The following is a 21,669-nucleotide window of genomic DNA, read 5'->3' on the forward strand; positions in this document are numbered from 1 at the left end:
TGACAGTGTCCGGGGACTTGGCTGCCGATGTAATAGTCGGTTTGATGAGGCCGCCCTGTACTTCTGCTGCCAGGGCTGCGGTGTGCTCCTCACTACGGAGGGAGCATTCCATGTTTCCATTGACTGTTATAACACCGCGTGGTCCGGGCATCTTGAGTTTGAGATAGGCATAGTGTGGTGAGGGAGTCCGGGATTAGGGGGTCCTCGGACAGCCGGACTATATCCTTTGGGCGGACTGTTGGACTATGAAGATAGAAGATTGAAGACTTCGTCCCGTGTCCGGATGGGACTCTCCTTGGCGTGGAAGGCAAGCTTGGCAATTCGGAGATGTAGATCTCCTCCCTTGTAACCGACTCTGTGTAACCCTAGACCCCTCCGGTGTCTATATAAACCGGAGGGTTTAGTCCGTAGGACAAGAACAATCATAATCATAGGCTAGCTTCTAGGGTTTAGCCTCTACGATCTCGTGGTAGATCAACTCTTGTAATACTCATATCATCAAGATCAATCAAGCAAGAAGTAGGGTATTACCTCAATCGAGAGGGCCCGAACCTGGGTAAACATTGTGTCCCCCGCCTCCTGTTACCATCCGCCTTAGATGCACAGTTCGGGACCCCCTACCCGAGATCCGCCGGTTTTGACACCGACATTGGTGCTTTCATTGAGAGTTCCACTGTGCCGTCACCATAGGGCTTGATGGCTCCTTCGATCATCGGCAACGATGCGATCCAAGGTGAGGTTTTTCTCCCCGGACAGATCTTTGTATTGGGCGGCTTCGCACTGCGGGCCAACTCGCTTGGCCATCTGGAGCAAATCGAGAGTTACGCCCCTGGCCGTCAGGTCAGGTTTGGAAATTTAAACTATACTGCCGACATCCACGGAGACTTGATCTTTGACGGATTCGAGCCTATGTCAGGTGCGCCGCACAGTCACGACGAGCATGACCTAACTCTGTCGTCGGACGGTGTTCAGGAGATCACACTTGTGGCTACTCCCGCCCTAAATCCGGAGCAGAGTGCGCCGTCCGAGGACGTGTGGATGGACCCCGCCACGGAGGCCGCACACTTAGTGGCGATAGAGTCGAATACTGATTTCACCTCCTATGAGACCTGTGTTGCCGGACACTTGGATTCGTCCCCGGTCACAGACTCCGAACCGCCTGCGCTCGTACCTATCGAATCTGATTGGGCACCGATCATGGAGTTTTCCTCCGCGGATATCTTTCAGCACTCGCCCTTGGGCGACGTGCTAAATTCATTAAGGTCTCTCTCCTTGTCAGGAGACCCTTGGCCGAACTATGTCTGGCTTAAGTGGGAAGCGGACGACGAAGAAATCCGTTCCCCACCCACCACCCTCTTAATAGCCACTGTCGACGACTTAACCGACATGCTCGATTTCGACTCCGAAGACATCGATGGTATGGACGACGATGCAGGAGAGGAACAAGAACCACCGCCCACAGGGTGCTGGACAACCACTTCATCACACGATATATATATGGTGGACACACCCAAAGAAAACAATGACGAGGAACGGAAGGATGCAGCGAAAGACAGTTCCCTCGAGAAGCAATCAAAGCGACGACGTAGACGCCGCTCCAAATCCCGCCTCGGCAAAAACAGCGACAACAGCGCAGGAAAAAATAATACCCCGATCGACTCCAAAGGAAACGACGACCACATAGATCCAGCGATAGAGCAGGATGAACCAGCGGACGGCGAACATAGTACGGAGCTGCCGTCCGATCACGGCGACGCCGAGGGTAAAGCTAATCAACCTGTCTCCGAAGAGGAGAACAGTCTGGACGACGATGCACACATCATCCTGGAAAGGCACTTGGAGCAAGAGAACCTCCATAGAAGGCTTATTGCCATCGCGAGGAGTCTAAAGAAGCAGAAGCAAAGGCTTAAGGCCGCGCAAAATACACTCAACAGTAGATGGAACAAAGTGCTCGACAATGAAGAAAAGTACGGTGGCAGTCGCCGCACAAAAAGCTATCCAAAGCGCAAGCTGCTGTCTGAATTCGATGACGAGGCTTTAGAGCCTATACAACCGAAAAATAAAACGGCCAATCAGCCGGATCGACCACCCCGTGGCCGCGATAGGGCGGCTAACGATGTCGCGCATAAGTCAGCACACGATCTACGTGAGGACTTGCACAAAAAATCCGGTATGACCAGGTCCATCTACGGATCCAGGAAGCGAGCTCCGACACAGAAGCAAAACCGAACACTACAACCGTCAGAATGCCATGACACATCCAAATACAGGGGTGCCGCGCACCCCCTATGCTTCACCGATGAGGTGCTGGATCACGAATTTCCAGACGGATTCAAACCCGTGAACATAGAGGAATACGACGGAACGACAGACCCTGGGGTCTGGATTGAGGACTTTATCCTTCATATCCACATGGCTCGCGGAGATGATCTCCACGCCATCAAATACTTGCCCCTCAAGTTGAAGGGACCAGCTCGGCACTGGCTGAAGAGCCTCCCCGAAAACTCAATTGGAAGTTGGGAGGAGCTCGAAGATGCTTTCAGGGCTAATTTTCAAGGGACCTATGTCCGACCTCCGGATGCAGACGATTTAAGTCATATAATTCAACAGCCCGGAGAGTCAGCCCGAAAGCTTTGGAACAGATTCCTCACTAAGAAGAATCAAATTGTCGACTGCCCGGACGCCGAAGCCTTAGCGGCTTTCAAACACAGTGTCCGGGACGAATGGCTCGCCAGACACCTCGGCCAGGAAAAACCGAGGACAATGGCAGCCCTAACAAGCCTTATGACCCGCTTTTGCGCGGGCGAAGATAGTTGGCTGGCCCGTAGCGGCACCAGCGACCCAGGCACATCCGAAGTTAGGGATGGCAATGGAAAACCATGACGCAATAAAAGTAAGCGTCGAAACAATGAAGACAGCCCAGACAACACGGCGGTAAACGCCGGATTCAGGGGCTCTCGACCCGGTCAACGGAAAAAGCCATTCAAAGGCAGCAGAGATGGACCGTCCAGCCTAAACAAGATTCTAGACAGATTATGTCAGATTCATGGCACCTTCGACAAACCTGCAAATCACACCAACAGAGAATGCTGGGTCTTCAAGCAGGCCGGCAAGCTAAACGCCGAACACAAGGGGAGGGAGACACCAAGTGAAGACGAGGGTGAGCCTCGCCAGCAAAACACTGGGGGACAGAAAAAATTCCCACCAGAGGTCAAAACAGTGAACATGATTCACGTAACGAAGAGGAGGAGCAAATGCGCACTCCGAGACGTATGCGCCATGGAGCCCGTCGCCCCCAAGTTCAGCCCTTGGTCGGTCTGCCCGATCACTTTCGATCGCAGGGATCACCCGACTAGTATCCGGCACGGAGGATCGACCGCCTTGGTGCTAGACCCAATAACTGACGGATACCATCTCACCCGAGTCCTTATGGACGGCGGCAGTAGTCTTAATCTGATATATCAGGACACAGTCCGCAAAATGGGGATAGACCCGGCAAGAATCAACCAAAGCAATACTACCTTTAAAGGAGTAATACCAGGCCCAGAGGCCCGCTGTACGGGCTCTCTAGTACTAGAGGTTGTATTCGGTTCTCCCGACAACTTCCGAAGTGAAAAGTTAACCTTCGACATCGCTCCATTCCGAAGCAGCTATCAAGCACTACTCGGAAGAACGGCCTTCGCTCGTTTTAACGCAGTACCGCATTACGCTTATCTTAAGCTTAAGATGCCCGGTCCACGTGGCATCATCATAGTTAGCGGAAATACAGAGCGTTCCTTACGTGCGGAAGAATGTGTGGCGGCGTTAGCAGCCGAACACTGAACGGCCTCTTCAACCAGAATAAATGATCGGTCGTCAAGACCGCGGACACGGCTAGACGAGTCCGGCGCACCACTGGCTGTAACAGCTCAGATAAACCTGAGATTGGGTCGATGGACATACCCCCATAGGTGGTACTAGGGGCTTCCCGCATGTAAAAAGAACTACAGTTCGGCTTGACCTTATTTAGGTTGAATTTTAATGGTTCATTAAGAATAACCAATTTTTTTGCACGAAGACTTTCACCTGGGTTTTTCTCTTTTGCAGATGATCATCGTGCTACACCCTTCCAGGATACGGCACAACGGAAACACAGGCACAGACGTGCAACAGGGCCCCGTTCAAAGGTTTCTTTTTAGATTAAGACCCTGTGTAAACCTTTTTTACTGTCTCTTGTTGCTTCACACCCTCCGGAGACTCAACACAACCGGGAGGGATGATGGCGTTATTGACATTTCGTCACGTCAGACTAATGCACGTACCTGGAAATTCAGGGTTTATTATCGAGGGCGTTACTTAGCCCAGCATATGTTGTAAAGTCCGAATACCTTAGGGAGTGTTCGGCGTCGCGAGTTTGGCCTTATATGCATCAGCTCCGAATCATGTCTTTGGTCAATAGTTGGGTTTGCCCGGCTCCCGTGTTTTGCTACCTTACGTTCCGCTCTATCGGCTAAGGTGGCACCGGGAGAACTACTGCGATTGGGCCCTGGTTCATCTGGATGAGCACCTCAGTAGAGAAAGCCGAAAACTGACTGTCATGATAAAGCGCGAGACTGGTCAACCACTCGATGACTTAGCATAATCTTCGCGATTCCTCCGCATTAACGAAGGACCGGTTTCCCGGTCATGTATGTACGCGCACCGTATTCGGATAAGCGCGGAAGTACCAGGGGCTATATAGTAGCCCCACTGTCAAACTCCTATGGCTAAGTGAAAGTGTTAAAGCAATATAGTCCGATTGCCTTGTTCGCCGCGCTCTCACCTCCTTAATGGACCAAGACGTTGGATCAAGTGTGAATACGCGCTTTTCCGAACACCCCCGCATTATATGCGTGGGGGCTGAAGCCGACGACTGCAAACTTTCAGGTTATATACATACATAAACGGCCGCACAGGAGGCATCATAATACTTTCAGGCAAAAGTATAAACACAGCCTTTATAATCAAATAGCATTGTTCTTACAATTGGGATACATGTCACTCAAACATGATACTCTTCGAGCACTGAGCCTCTATTAAACGAGCACCTTCTAGGACTTCCTCAAAATAGTGCTCGGCCGAGACCTGGCCTACGGCCGGACCCTGGGTTGCAATAGCGGTGGCCTCCATCTCTGCCCAGTATGTCTTAACACGGGCAAGAGCCATCCGCGCACCCTCTATGCACGCCGACCTCTTTACAGCGTCGATATGCGGCACAGCACCAAGGAATCGTTGCACTAAACTAAAATAACTATTCGGCCTTGGTCCTTCCAGCCAAAGATGATCCACGACAGACCTCATGGCAAGTCCGGACAATCTATGGAGTTCAGCCCACTCGGCCATTTGTTCATTTAACAGCAGCGGACGCGTTGGAGCACTGAACTGCGACCAGAACAACTTTTCCACTTCGTGATCTTTCTGATCTTTGAAAAACTCAGTCGCATCAGCAGCACTCGTTGCCAAGTCCTGATACGCGTCTGCAGCACTCCATAATTGATCCAGAGGGGCATACTTCGGATCTCCGAACTTCATCCGCAACAAAAAGGGCTTCCCAGCCGTGATATCTCCGGCTTGACGAAGCTCCTCCTTCGCCGCTCTGATTTTAGAGCGGGCTTCCTTGGCTGCTACCATGGCTTTCTTCAGGTCCGCCGCTTTCGCCTGGCTTTCCTCTTCAAGAAGCTCATACCGGTCGGCGGCATCCTTCAGCTCAACAGCCATCTTGGCTATTTTATCTTCGCTATGGCGATGAGCAGCCTGTTCGGCTTTGAACTCTTCGGCCGCCTTTAGGGCGGCCGCATCGCTTCTCCTGGCTTGTTCCTTGGCCCGGGCAAGCTCCGCCCGAAGGGTCTCCACGGCGGCAGCTCCATCTGTAGTCACAGCATATTATAGATACTAGCATCATGCTCCTCTTAATATTCCTTGACCACCCGAAAATACATACCCTGTGCCTCGTCAAGCCGCTTGTTCACAAGCGTGATGTCGGCATCTGCCGCATCAAGCTGCCTCCTCAGTTCGGCAAACTCAGCAGTCCGGCCAGCCACCGGACCGTCAGCCGCCTGCACACGAAAGTAGCATGATCATGACTTGGGACTATGATCCTCCGTTTGCCGCCTTTGGACAGCAACCAGAGTCTCAGGGGCTACTATCTGCATAGGGCACACCTAGTGTGTGCGGTACCGTCCAAAAATATATATATCACTTTGCGTACCTCAAAGCCTCTTAGCAGGCTCATAAAAGCTTCATGCAACCCACTTTCGGCAGATGAAATCCTCTCAACCACCGTACCCATTAAAGTACGATGCGCCTCTGAGATAGCCGCTTGCTCCAGAAGACTCATCAGTGCGTCCGGTCGTGCACCGGACAGTCCCGGACTCTTTCTGTTGCTCTCCTTAGGAGCCGAATACTCCGGACTTCGGGGGGCCGAAGGGTTACCTTCTGGCCTGGGTGGATCAGGAGAAATCCTCCGTGACGACACCTCAGGGTCGTCCGCCTCATGAGGCGGGGAGGCACGGGGAGGCGTTTCGCTCTCCATCATCTCCGGAAGAAGATCCCCCGAAGACGAACTCTGTCGAGAAGGGCTACGATCCGAACTACAAGACATACGTCTCGGTTATTGTCCTCAGAAATAAAGCAGGATATATTTACTATAAAGTATTCTTGTTTACTTACAGCTCGGTGGAGGGCTGATCCCCTTGCGGGCACTGTGCGGTAAGGATGCCCTCCGGGGCAGGGCCCCCCGACGAAGGTTTCTTCCCTCGTTTGGAAACCCTTGTTCCCAAGTCTTCAGGGGCGGTCCTTTTCCTTCCTTGGGGAGAGGGAATTTCAGATTCTTCTCCCCGATTATCCTCCTTCGCGGAGACACTAATTCCCCCAGTTTGGATGAGTAATGCGTGAGGCCCGCTTGCGGCTTCTTTATTCCTCCCTTTATCTTCCCCTGATGGCGCTTGATAAGGTGCGAGCTCAAGCATCCTGGCTAGTACAGGATCCGGTGAGCCTTCGGGAAGGGGGGCCGAACACCTGATCATCTTCGCCTTTTTTATCCAGTCCTGGTCAAAGAGCGACTTTTCAGAATGATGTTGTGATAAATAAAAAGACAGCGTGTTCGGTCGCGGAATTACTTACATGGGTATCTGGACGATTGCAGTTTAGACCCGCATCCTCGGTGGTGTCCGGACACTTTATTCGTGATCCGAAGAATAATCCATACATCCCTTCGAGCGTCACGCCGAAGAATTGCTGAATAGTTCGCGGTCCTTCTGGGTTGAACTCCCACATACGGAGAGGACGACGTTGGCATGGCAGGACCCGACGAACTAGCATGACTTGCATTACCTTGACAAGGCTGACATCTCTCTTGAGGAGATCTCGGATGCGACAATGTCGGCACGTCATTAACCGGCCCCCAGTCCAGCCCCTTGTTGACCCATGACGCCAGTTGTGGCGGGGGGCCGAACGGAAGGCGGGGGCAGCTGTCCACTTAGTACTTCGGGGAGCCGTGATGTAAAACCACTCCCGCTGCCATAAGTTGGGCATCTCCGGGAAGGAACCCTTTGGCCACGGAGCATCGGCGCCTTTGCCTATTATGGCACCTCTGCATTCTGCGTGTCGCCCATCGATCATCTTCAGATTCACATTGAAGGTCTTGAGCCATAAGCCGAAGTGTGGGGTGATGCGGAGGAAGGCCTCACACACGACGATGAACGACGAGATGTGAAGGATGGAATCCGGAGCCAGATCATGGAAATCGAGCCCATAATAGAACATAAGCCCTCTAACAAAGGGATCAAGACTAAAGCCTAGCCCTCGGAGGAAGTGGGAAACAAATACGACACTCTCGTTGGGTTCGGGAGTGGGGATGACCTGCCCTTGAGCAGGCAGCCTGTGCGAGATTTCGGCGGTCAGATACCTGGCTTCTCTTAGCTTCTTGATGTCCTCCTCTGTGACAGAGGAGGCCATCCACCGGCCTTGAAGGTTGGATCCGGACATGATTGAAGGTCCGAAAGCGCTTAGCATGAGCCTTGGGTGTTGGAATTCAAGGTGGAGGAAGGCAAGGATCGAGCGCGAGAAGAAAAGGACAGGCCTTGGCCCCTTTATAAAGGGGGTGAATATCAAGAGTCCTCCGCGTGGCCGTTTGGAACTTGCCTAAAATCGAGGAGTCATACCAGCAGGCACGATTGGGTTACCCATACCCGTATTGATGAGAATCCCGTGATAAGGGGAACACGATCTCTGCTTCTACAAGACGTGCCAATAAAAACTTCTCGCAACACGTGAAGTGGCAGGCTGGGAAAGGCGGTTCGTAATGACCGGACCATGGCGTGATGTCACGTTATGAAAAGTTGTCAGCAGATTATATTTGTGGAAATATTATGCTCTCTACGGTGGTATGTGGAATTTATTTTGCAGAGCCGGACACGATCCTTGTGTTTGAAATCTTCTATGGAGTATTCGGAGGAAGAACCCGCCTTGCAATGCCGAAGACAATCTATGCGCCAGACTCATCGTCATTGAAGCCTGGTTCAGGGGCTACTGAGGGCTCCAGGGTTAGGGGGCCCTCGGACAGCCGAACTATATCCTTTGGCCGGACTGTTGGACTATGAAGATAGAAGATTGAAGACTTCGTCCCGTGTCCGGATGGGACTCTCCTTGGCGTGGAAGGCAAGCTTGGCAATTTGGATATGTAGATCTCCTCCCTTGTAACCGACTCTGTGTAACCCTAGCCCCCTCCGGTGTCTATATAAACCAGAGGGTTTAGTCCATAGGACAAGAACAATCATAATCATAGGCTAGCTTCTAGGGTTTAGCCTCTACGATCTCGTGGTAGATCAACTCTTGTAATACTCATATCATCAAGATCAATCAAGCAGGAAGTAGCGTATTACCTCCATCGAGAGGGCCCGAACCTGGGTAAACATTGTGTCCCCCGCCTCCTGTTACCATCCGCCTTAGACGCACAGTTCGGGACCCCCTACCCGAGATCCGCCGGTTTTGACACTGACATGTGGGACTGCATTGAAGCGAGCGAACACAGTTCATCCCAGCAGTGCATGGTAGCCACTGCGGAAGGGGACGATATCGAAGATCAAGTCTTTGCTTCGGAAGTTGTCCGGCGAACCGAAGACGACCTCCAATGTGATTGAGCCCGTGTAGCGGGCCTCTACACTAGGTATTACTCCTTTAAAGGTAGTTTTTGTGGGCTTGATTCTTGACGGATCAATACCCATCTTGCGGACTGTGTCCTGATAGAGCAGGTTAAGGCTGTTGCCGCCGTCCATGAGGACTCGCATGAGGTGGAATCCGTCGATGATTGGGTTGAGGACCAATGTGGCCGAACCTCCGTGACAGATACTGGTCGGATGGTCCTTGCGATCAAAGGTGATCGGACAGGCCGACCATGGGTTGAATTTTGGGGCGACTGGCTCTATCGCATAGATGTCCCTTAGCGCGCGCTTGCCCTCTCTCTTGGGGATATGAGTAACGTATATCATATTCACCGTTTTGATTTCGGGGGGAAATTTCTTCTGCCCCCTTGTGTTCGGTGGATGAGGCTCCTCGTCGTCGTCCTCGCTGGTCGGCCCTTTCTCCTTATGTTCGGCATTTAACTTGCCGGCCTGTTTGAAAACCCAACAACTTCTGTTGGTATGGTTGGCAGGCTTGTCAGGAGTGCCGTGGATCTGGCAAGGTCAATCAAGTATTCGGTCCAGGCTTGATGAACCGTCTTTGTTTCGTTTGAATGGCTTCTTCCGTTATCCGGATTTGGAGCCACTGAATCCGGCGTTGACCGCCGTATCCTCTGTATTATCATTGTTGCTTCGACGCTTATGTTTGTTGCGTCGGGGCCTTCCATTGTCGTTTCTACCTTCGGAAGTGCCTGGGTCGCTGGTACTGTTGCCGCTACGGGCTAGCCAGCTATCTTCGCCCGCGCAAAAGCAGGTCATTAGTGCTGTAAGGGCTGCCATGGACTTCGGCTTTTCTTGGCCGAGGTGTCGGGCGAGCCATTCATCGCGGATGCTGTGTTTAAAGGCTGCTAGGGCTTCGGCGTCCAGACAGTCAACAATCTGGTTCTTTTTAATTAGGAACCTGGTCCAGAATTTCCTGACCGACTCTCCGGGCTGCTGGACTATATGACCGAGGTCATCGGCATCCGGAGGCCGGATATAAGTGCCTTGGAAGTTGTCTCTAAAGGCATCTTCCAGGTCTTCCCAGCTTCCAATAGAGTTTTCTGGGAGCTTCCAATAGAGTTTTCTGGGAGGCTATTTAATCATGGGTATTCAAAGAATTCATACTAACAACATTGCAATCATGCTCATCATTCAAATATTTTATGCCAAGCATTCTATGTAATTCCTCTTCTAGTACTTGAGCACAATTTTCCTTCCCGTCATTTTCACGAAAGACATTAAAAAGATGAAGCATATGAGGCACCCTCAATTCCATTTTTTGTAATTTTCTTTTATGGACTAAACTGGTGATAAAACAAGAAACTAAAAGATTCAATTGCAAGATCTAAAGATATACCTTCAAGCACTCACCTCCCCGGTAATGGCGCCAGAAAAGAGCTTAGTTGACGGGGTGTGAGTGCCGCTTACCTAGCCTCCCCGGCAACGGCGCCAGAAAAGAGCTTGATGTCTACTACACAACCTTCTTCTTGTAGACGTTGTTGGGCCTCCAAGTGCAGAGGTTTGTAGGACAGTAGCAAATTTCCCTCAAGTGGATGACCTAAGGTTTATCAATCCGTGGGAGGCGTAGGATGAAGGTGGTCTCTCTCAAACAACCCTGCAACCAAATAGCAAAGAGTCTCTTGTGTCCCCAACACACCCAATACAATGGTAAATTGTATAGGTGACCTAGTTCGGCGAAGAGATGGTGATACAAGTGCAATATGGATGGTAGATATAGGTTTTTGTAAACTGAAAATATAAAAACAGCAAGGTAACTAATGATAAAAGTGAGCGAAAACGGTATTGCAATGCTTGGAAACAAGGCCTAGGGTTCATACTTTCACTAGTGCAAGTTCTCTCAACAGTAATAACATAATTGGATCACATAACTATCCCTCAACATGCAACAAAGAGTCACTCCAAAGCCACTAATAGCGGAGAACAAACGAAGAGATTATGGTAGGGTACGAAACCACCTCAAAGTTATTCTTTCGGATCGATCTATTCAAGATTCGTACTAGAATAACACCTTAAGACACATATCAACCAAAACCCTAATGTCACCTAGATACTCCAATGTCACCTCAAGTATCCGTGGGCATGATTATACGATATGCATCACACAATCTCATATTCATCTATTCAACCAACACAAAGTACTTCAAAGAGTGCCCCAAAGTTTCTACCGGAGAGTCAAGACGAAAACGTGTGCCAACCCCTATGCATAGGTTCATGGGCGGAACCCGCAAGTTGATCACCAAAACATACATCAAGTGGATCACGTGATATCCCATTGTCACCACAGATAAGCACGGCAAGACATACATCAAGTGTTCTCAAATCCTTAAAGACTCAGTTCGATAAGATAACTTCAAAGGGAAAACTCAATCCATTACAAGAGAGTAGAGGGGGAGAAACATCATAAGATCCAACTATAATAGCAAAGCTCGCGATACATCAAGATCGTATCACCTCAAGAACACGAGAGAGAGAGAGAGAGAGATCAAACACATAGCTACTGGTACATACCCTCAGCCCCGAGGGTGAACTACTCCCTCCTCATCATGGAGAGCACCGGGATGATGAAGATGGCCACCGGTGAGGGATCCCCCCTCCGGCAGGGTGCCGGAATAGGGTCCCGATTGGTTTTTGGTGGCTACAGAGGCTTGCGGCGGGGGAACTCCCGATCTATTCTGTTCCCCGAAGTTTTTAGGGTATATGGATATATATAGGCGAAAGAAGTCGGTCAGGGAGCCACGAGGGGCCCACGAGGGTGGAGGGCGCGCCCAGGGGGGTGGGCGCGCCCCCTGCCTCGTGCCTTCCTCGTTGCTTCCCTTACGTACACTCCAAGTCTTCTGGATTGCTTCCGTTCCAAAAATAACTTTCCCGAAGGTTTCATTCCGTCTGGACTCCGTTTGATATTCTTTTTCTGTGAAACAAGGAAAAAAAACAGAAACTGGCACTGGGCTCTGGGTCAATAGGTTAGTCCCAAAAATAATATAAAAGTGTAAAATAAAGCCCATAAACATCCAAAACAGATAATATAATAGCATGGAACAATAAAAAATTATAGATACGTTGGATACGTATCAGCATCCCCAAGCTTAATTCCTACTCGTCCTCGGGTAGGTAAATGATAAAAACATAATTTTTGATGTGGAATGCTACCTAACATAATCATCAATGTAATCTTCTTTATTGTGGCAAGAATATTCATATCCATAAGATTCAAGACAAAAGTTTAATATTGACATGAAAACAATAGTACTTCAAGCATACTAACAAAGCAATCATGTCTTCTCAAAATAACATGGCCAAAGCAAGCTATCCCTACAAAATCATATAGTCTGGCTATGCTCTATCTTCATCACACAAAATATTTAAATCATGCACAACCCCGATGACAAGCCAAGAAATTGTTTCATACTTTTGATGTTCTCAAACTTTTTCAATCTTCACGCAATACATGAGCGTGAGCCATGGACATAGCACTATAGGTGGAATAGAATAGTGGTTGTGGAGAAGACAAAAATGAGAAGATAGTCTCACATCAACTAGGCGTATCAACGGGCTATGGAGATGCCCATCAATAAATATCAATGTGAGTGAGTAGGGATTGCCATGCAACGGATGCACTAGAGCTATAAGTATATGAAAGCTCAACAAAAGAAACTAAGTGGGTGTGCATCCAACTCGCTTGCTCACGAAGACCTAGGGCATTTTGAGGAAGCCCATCATTGGAATATACAAGCCAAGTTATATAATGAAAATTTCCCACTAGTACATGGAAGTGATATCATAGGAGACTCTCTATCATGAAGATCATGGTGCTACTTTGAAGCACAAGTGTGGTAAAAGGATAGTAGCATTGTCCCTTCTCTCTTTTTCTCTCATTTTTTTGGGGCCTTATCTTTTTTTTGGCCTCTTTTTTCTCTTCTTTTTTCGTCCGGAGTCTCATCCTGACTTGTGGGGGAATCATAGTCTCCATCATCCTTTCCTCACTGGGACAATGCTCTAATAATGATGATCATCACACTTTTATTTACTTACAACTCAGTACTTAGAACAAGATATGACTCTATATGAATGCCTCCGGCGGTCTACCGGGATAATGAATCAAGAGTGACATGTATGAAAGAATTATGAACAGTGGCTTTGCCACAAATACGATGTCAACTACATGATCATGCAAAGCAATATGACAATGATGGAGCGTGTCATAGCAAACGGAACGGTGATAAGTTGCATGGCAATATATCTCGGAATGGCTATGGAAATGCCATGATAGGTAGGTATGGTGGCTGTTTTGAGGAAGGTATATGGTGGGTGTATGATACCGGCGAAAAGTGCGCGGTATTAGAGAGGCTAGCAATGGTGGAAGGGTGAGAGTGCGTATAATCCATGGACTCAACATTTGTCATAAAGAACTCACACACTTATTGCAAAAATCTATTAGTTATCGAAACAAAGTATTACGCGCATGCTCCTAGGGGGATAGATTGGTAGGAAAAGACCATCGCTCGTCCCCGACCGCCACTCATAAGGAGGACAATCAATAAATAAATCATGCTCTGACTTCATCACATAACGGTTCACCATACGTGCATGCTACGGGAATCACAAGCTTTAACACAAGTATCTCTCAAATTCACAACTACTCCACTAGCATGTCTCTAATATCACCATCTTCATATCTCAAAACAATCATAAAGAATCAAACTTCTCTTAGTATTCAATGCACTTTATATGAAAGTTTTTATTATACCCATCTTGGATACCCATCATATTAGGACTAAATTCATAACCAAAGAAAATTACCATTCTGTTTAGGACTCTCAAAATAATATAAGTGAAGCATGAGAGTTCATCTATTTCTTCAAAATAAAACCACCACCGTGCTCTAAAAGATATAAGTGAAGCACTAGAGCAAATGACAAACTACTCCGAAAGATATAAGTGAAGATCAAAGAGTAGTTGAATAATTATGTAACTATGTGAAGACTCTTTAACATTTAAGAATTTCAGATCTTGGTATTTTATTCAAACATCAAGCAAAACAAAAGAAAATAAAATGACGCTCCAAGCAAAACACATATCATGTGGTGAATAAAAATATAGCTCCAAGTAAAGTTACCGATGAACGAAGATGAAAGAGGGGATGCCATCCAGGGCATCTCCAAGCTTAGGCTCTTGGTTGTCCTTGAATATTACCTTGGGGTGCCTTTGGCATCCCCAAGCTTAGGCTTTTGCCACTCCTTATTCCATAGTCCATCGAATCTTTACCCAAAACTTGAAAACTTCACAACACAAAACTTAACAGAAGATCTCGTGAGCTCCGAAAGAAAACAAAACACCACTTCAAGGTGCTGTAATGAACTCATTATTTATTTTTATTGGTGTTAAATCTACTGTATTCCAACTTATCTATGGTTCATACCCTCCGATACTACTCATAGATTCATCAAAATAAGCAAACAACACATAGAAAACAGAATCTGTCAAAAACAGAACAGTCTGTAGTAATCTGTATCAAACGTATACTTCTGGAACTCCAAAAATTCTAAAATAAATTGGTGGACCTGAGGAATTTGTCTAGTGATCATCTGCAAAAAGAATCAACTAAATAGCACTCTCCAGTAAAACATTTTAGCTAATCTCGTGAGCGCTAAAGTTTCTGTTTTTTACATCATGATCATAAAGACTTCACCCAAGTCTTCCCAAAGGTTCTACTTGGCACAAACACTAATTAAAACATGAAAACACATCTAACCAGAGGCTAGATGGATTATTTATTCCTAAACATAACCAAAAAGCAAGAAACTAAAATAAAATTGGGTTGCCTCCCAACAAGCGCTATCGTTTAACGGCCCTAGCTAGGCATGATGATTTCAATGATGCTCACATAAAAGATAAGAATTGAAACATAAAGAGAGCATCATGAAGAATATGACTAGCACATTTAAGTCTAACCCACTTCCTATGCATAGGGATTTTGTGAGCAAACAACTTATGGGAACAATAATCAACTAGCATAGGAAGGCAAAACAAGCATAACTTTAAAACTTTTAACACATAGAGAGGAAACTTGATATTATTGCAATATGTAGAAGCATATGTTCCTCCCTCATAATAATTTTCAGTAGCATCATGAATGAATTCAACAATATAACCAGCACCTAAAGCATTCTTTTCATGATCTACTTGCATAGAAATTTTATTACTCTCCACATAAGCAAATTCCTTCTCATGAATAGTAGTGGGAGCAAACTCAACAAAATAACTATCATGTGGAGCATAATCCAATTGAAAATTAAAATCATGATGACAAGTTTCATGGTTATCTTTATTCTTTATAGCATACGTTTCATCACAATAAACATCATAAATAGGAGGCATGCTTTCATCATAATAAATTTGCTCATCAAAACTTGGGGGACTAAACATATCATCTTCATCAAACATAGCATCCCCAAGCTTGTGGCTTTGCATATCATTAGCATCATGGGTATTCAAATAATTCATACTAACAACATTGCAATCATGCTCATCATTCAAATATTTTATGCCAAGCATTCTATGTAATTCCTCTTCTAGTACTTGAGCACAATTTTCCTTCCCGTCATTTTCACGAAAGACATTAAAAAGATGAAGCATATGAGGCACCCAAAATTACATTTTTTGTAATTTTCTTTTATAGACTAAACTGGTGATAAAAAAAGAAACTAAAAGATTCGATTGCAAGATCTAAAGATATACCTTCAAGCACTCACCTCCCCGGCAACGGCGCCAGAAAAGAGCTTAGTTGACGGGGTGTGAGTGCCGCTTACCTAGCCTCCCCGGCAACGGCGCCAGAAAAGAGCTTGATGTCTACTACACAACCTTCTTCTTGTAGACGTTGTTGGGCCTCCAAGTGCAGAGGTTTGTAGGACAGTAGCAAATTTCCCTCAAGTGGATAACCTAAGGTTTATCAATCCGTGGGAGGCGTAGGATGAAGGTGGTCTCTCTCAAACAACCCTGCAACCAAATAGCAAAGAGTCTCTTGTGTCCCCAACACACCCAATACAATGGTAAATTGTATAGGTGCACTAGTTCGGCAAAGAGATGGTGATACAAGTGCAATATGGATGGTAGATATAGGTTTTTGTAAACTGAAAATATAAAAACAGCAAGGTAACTAATGATAAAAGTGAGCGAAAACGGTATTGCAATGCTTGGAAACAAGGCCTAGGGTTCATACTTTCACTAGTGCAAGTTCTCCCAACAGTAATAACATAATTGGATCACATAACTATCCCTCAACATGCAACAAAGAGTCACTCCAAAGCCACTAATAGCGGAGAACAAACGAAGAGATTATGGTAGGGTACGAAACCACCTCAAAGTTATTCTTTCGGATCGATCTATTCAAGATTCATACTAGAATAACACCTTAAGACACATATCAACCAAAACCCTAATGTCACCTAGATACTCCAATGTCACCTCAAGTATCCGTGGGCATGATTATATGATATGCATCACACAATCTCATATTCATCTATTCAACCAACACAAAGTACTTCAAAGAGTGCCCCAAAGTTTCTACCGGAGAGTCAAGACGAAAACGTGTGCCAACCCCTATGCATAGGTTCATGGGCGGAACCCGCAAGTTGATCACCAAAACATACATCAAGTGGATCACGTGATATCCCATTGTCACCACAGATAAGCACGGCAAGACATACATCAAGTGTTCTCAAATCCTTAAAGACTCAGTCCGATAAGATAACTTCAAAGGGAAAACTCAATCCATTACAAGAGAGTAGAGGGGGAGAAACATCATAAGATCCAACTATAATAGCAAAGCTCGCGATACATCAAGATCGTATCACCTCAAGAACACGAGAGAGAGAGAGATCAAACACATAGCTACTGGTACATACCCTCAGCCCCGAGGGTGAACTACTCCCTCCTCGTCATGGAGAGCGCCGGGATGATGAAGATGGCCACCTGTGAGGGATCCCCCCTCCGGCAGGGTGCCGGAACAGGGTCCCAATTGGTTTTTGGTGGCTACAGAGGCTTGCGGCGGGGGAACTCCCGATCTATTCTGTTCCCCGAAGTTTTTAGGGTATATGGATATATATAGGCGAAAGAAGTCGGTCAGGGGAGCCACGAGGAGCCCACGAGGGTGGAGGGCGCGCCCAGGGGGGTGGGCGCGCCCCCCTGCCTCATGCCTTCCTCGTTGCTTCCCTTACGTACACTCCAAGTCTTCTGGATTGCTTCCGTTCCAAAAATACTTCCCGAAGGTTTCATTCCGTTTGGACTCCGTTTGATATTCTTTTTCTTTGAAACACTGAAACAAGGGAAAAAAACAGAAACTGGCACTGGGCTCTGGGTCAATAGGTTAGTCCCAAAAATAATATAAAAGTGTAAAATAAAGCCCATAAACATCCAAAACAGATAATATAATAGCATGGAACAAGATACATTGGAGACGTATCAGGCGCCTCTGTATCGGGCGACGTCACGACGCAGTTCGTATGAAGTCCGTATGCGGTTTTCGGCCTGGGTGAGGTTGTGCTTGTCGCACCAGGCCTGATGGCCGTCTTCTCGCGCTGGGGCACGCCCCCTCGATCCATAGATTGATCTGGTCTGACCGGCTCTATTGTCCAGGTCTTGTTGTAGGTCATAAGTGTACCCTGCAGCCGATGTCTCTCTGCCTCCACGACGAGGTGGTGCGGGCTGGTGTTCGGCTTGAACTGCCGCTCTGTCCCGGCCGCGTGGTGGTCGGTCAGGTCCGTCAGCAGGTTGACGCGTTGGCGATATAGGCTCCGGGGCCTCATCGCCGAATTGGGGTAGCAGCTTGCGCTTCGGGTAACTTTTAATTGGGCACTCGAGGCCGTATTCCTCGGCTGCCAGGACATTGGTCCATCTGTCATTGAGTAAATTCTGATCAGCTTGAAGCACCTGCTGCTTCTTTTTTAAGCTTCTTGCAGTGGCTATTAGCCGGCGCTTAAAGCGCTCTTGTTCGAGGGGTTCCTCTGGCACGATGAAATCTTCATCACCGAGGATCACATCCTCTTCGGAGATCGGTAGATAATTACTATCTTCCGAGTCCTCGTTCCCGACTGGGTCGTCAGGGTTAACTTGCCCCTCCTCCACATCCTCTAGTTCAGATGTGGGTTCAACGGGGGCCTCGAGGTCCTCGGTGTTATCTGGAGTATTATCATCTCCGGTGCCGGTGTTACTGTCTTTGCCACGACGCGGTTTTGATTGGCGCCGCTGGCGTCGACGCTTTGGTGGTGCGTCAGCAGGCTTGTCCTCCACCGGATCCTTCCTGCCGTCGCCGTCATCCTCTTTGGGCCTGCCCACCATATACACGTCATATGTGGAGGTGGCCGTCCAACGTCCGGTAAACGGCGGGTCTTGACTTTGCTCGTCTCCGACATCGTCGTCCATGCCGTCGATGTCTTCGGAGGCGTAGTCCGGCATGTCGGTTAAATCCTCGACAGTGGCTATGAAGTGGGTGGTGGGTGGGACGTAAAATTCCCCACTCTCATCCCCTAGTCCGGGTTGTGTGTAGTTCGGAAAGGATTCCTCTGTAATGGCGAGGGATCGCATTAGGTCCAGAGCCTCGCTTAAGAGCGGGGGTTGGACGGGGATACAGGAATCCGCGGTGTCGGCCAGGGTAAGCACCTCCTGGCCATGCTTGCTTGGCATGTACTTCGAGAGTTTGGATCCGGAGTTCGGGGGCGAGTCCGGCTTCATGATGACAGAGGAAGCCTGACGTGCTCCCCTCCGGTTCTCCGGTGACAAGCTGTATAGCTGCAGGGAGTCCGGCGGGCTCTAGACTCCCGTCCTCGGACCTGGTGACGCGCTCTGGATTCAATACCGGAGCGGTGGTTGGGGCCGCGAACCCTTGGAAGATCAAGTCTCCTCGGATATCAGCGACATAGTTCAAATTTCCAAAACCGATCTGTTGACCAGGGGCGTAGCTGTCTATCTGCTCTAGGTGGGCAACCGAGTTGGCACGCAGTGCGAAGCCGCCGAATACAAAGATCTGGCCGGGGAGAAAAATCTCCTTCGCGGCAGCATTGTCATGGATGATCGATGGAGCCATCGAGCCTTTCGACGATGGTACAGTGGAACTCCCAATGAAAGCACTAATGTCGGTGTCAAAACCGGCAGATCTCGGGTAGGGGGTCCCGAACTGTGCGTCTTAGGATTGAAGGTAACAGGAGGCAGGGACACGATGTTTTACCCAGGCTCGGGCCCTCTTAATGGAGGTAATACCCTACTTCCTGCTTGATTGACTTTGATGAGTATAGGGGTTACAAGAGTTGATCTACCTCGAGATCGTAATGGCTAAACCCTAGATGTCTAGCCTGTATGATTATGATTGCCTCTACGGACTAAGCCCTCCAGTTTATATAGACACCGGAAGGGGCTAGGGTTGTACAGAGTCGGTTTACGGAGAAAGGAATCTTCATATCCGAACGCTAAGCTTGCCTTCCACGCCAAGGGGAGTCCCATCCGGACACGGGTGAACGCCTTCCATCTTGTATCTTCACGGCCCACGAGTCCGGCCCAAGTCGCATAGCCCGGATGCCCGAGGACCACTTAATGCAGGACTCCCTCAGTTGGATCGTGAAGACGTTCGACTATATCAACCGCGTTAACCTAACGCTTCCGCTTTCGGTCTATGAGGGTACGTGGACACACTATCCCCCTCTCGTTGCTATGCATCTCCTAGATAGATCTTGCGTGAGCGTAGGAATTTTTTTGAAATTGCATGCTACGTTCCCCAACACTTAGAGCATCTCCAACATATGATGTAAAATTTGGTGCCATAAAAAATTTAGGGCAGGAGAGAGAAAGTTTTAGGGCACCCGAATTTTTTTCTACCATAGCAGATGATGCAAAACTGGTGCAAAAACGGCCTTCTTCAACTATTAAAATATGTTCAACACATATAATATCAAACGAATTCAAAACAAATATAACACAAATAGTACTTACTTATTACTTTTTTCATCAATCCACAACATCAAATTCAACACAATTTATTCATCAAACATAACACATATTCATCACACATGACATGAAACATAGAGATAAAACTAGTGGTTTTGTTGCCCATTCCATGCCCACCACTCCTCGATGACATCTCTTTGAAGATCTTCATGGATATCCGAATCTCGAATGCCATGGTAGACTTCAAGAAAGTTTCGTATGAGTTCTTCCCTTCTACAAGCCTGCACCGACTTTTCCATCAATTCATAGAAGGAGCAATCCAAATTTTGCACACGCTCATGCTCAATGATCATGTTGTGTATGATCAGGCCGTCTGTCATGATGTACCAATGGATTTCTTGATCGCAAAACCTAGCCGGTTCTCGCACAATAGCAAACTGGGCTTGCAAAATCCCAAATGCCCTCTTCACATCTTTCCTAGCAGCTTCATGAGCATTATGGAATTGAAGTTCTTTCTTACCTTGGGGGTTTGAAATTGGCTTCACAAAATTATCCCACGTCAGATATATCCAATCCGCTAGGTAGTAGCCCATGTTGTATGTGCATCCATTTGCTTCAAACTCTACCGGTGGTGATTCCCCATTGGCTAACCGTACAAAAAGTGGTGATCGCTGGAGCACACATTGATGGCATCGCAAGATCCAGGCATCCCAAAATATGCATGCCAAATCCATGTCTCCTAATTGGCCGTGGCTTCAAGAATGATGGTGGCATCCTTCTTATGTCCTTTGAACTATCCATGTCATGCTGCAGGGCAGTTCTTTCACCTCCAGTGCATGAAATCAACTGAGCCGAGCATGCCTAGAAACCCACGTGCTTTGTTCATCTCCAAAAAGCCTAGTATCCTAAGCATTTGGTGCTCCCAAATACTCTGGCCCGAACAGTTCAACCACTGCACTTGCAAATTGCTTGACATACTTGAAGGAAGTGTTCTCTCCCATTCTCAATAAAATCTGCTGCAATACCATATGCTATCGTGTGCAATGCCACAATCACCTTCTAGATAGTGTTGTGTCCAAGATCTTCGACACAATTCCTACTCTGCTCAAAGAATCGATCATGCTACTTCACACAAGTGGCAATGTGGTGGAACAAATACGGAGCCACCCTAAACCGACGTTGAAAGTATCGTTCTGGATACACGGAAGTTAAGAAGAATAGGTAAACATCAGTCTATTGTGCCCATATTGCCTCAACCTATGAATCACCTCACGGCCGACAACGAAATCACCACGCTTCGACCTCTTATGCATGTGCGTCATCATGATCAAAGCAATGTCCTAGTTTCGTCCATCTCATATTCCTCTTCGAATAAGAAATTACCCCGCAGAGAGGATTAAAACGAGTTCTACTTTCCATTAGAATAAACTCCTATATCGCAAAAAATATATAATAAACAAAAAAACACCTTAGAGGCTTTTCTTCGAACACTTAATGCGCAGGGAGGAGAATTCCGGCCGACTGCTCGTCAAGGGTG

Source organism: Triticum aestivum, chromosome 1D (genome assembly GCF_018294505.1).
Source record: "Triticum aestivum cultivar Chinese Spring chromosome 1D, IWGSC CS RefSeq v2.1, whole genome shotgun sequence".
Classification (NCBI taxonomy): domain Eukaryota; kingdom Viridiplantae; phylum Streptophyta; class Magnoliopsida; order Poales; family Poaceae; genus Triticum; species Triticum aestivum.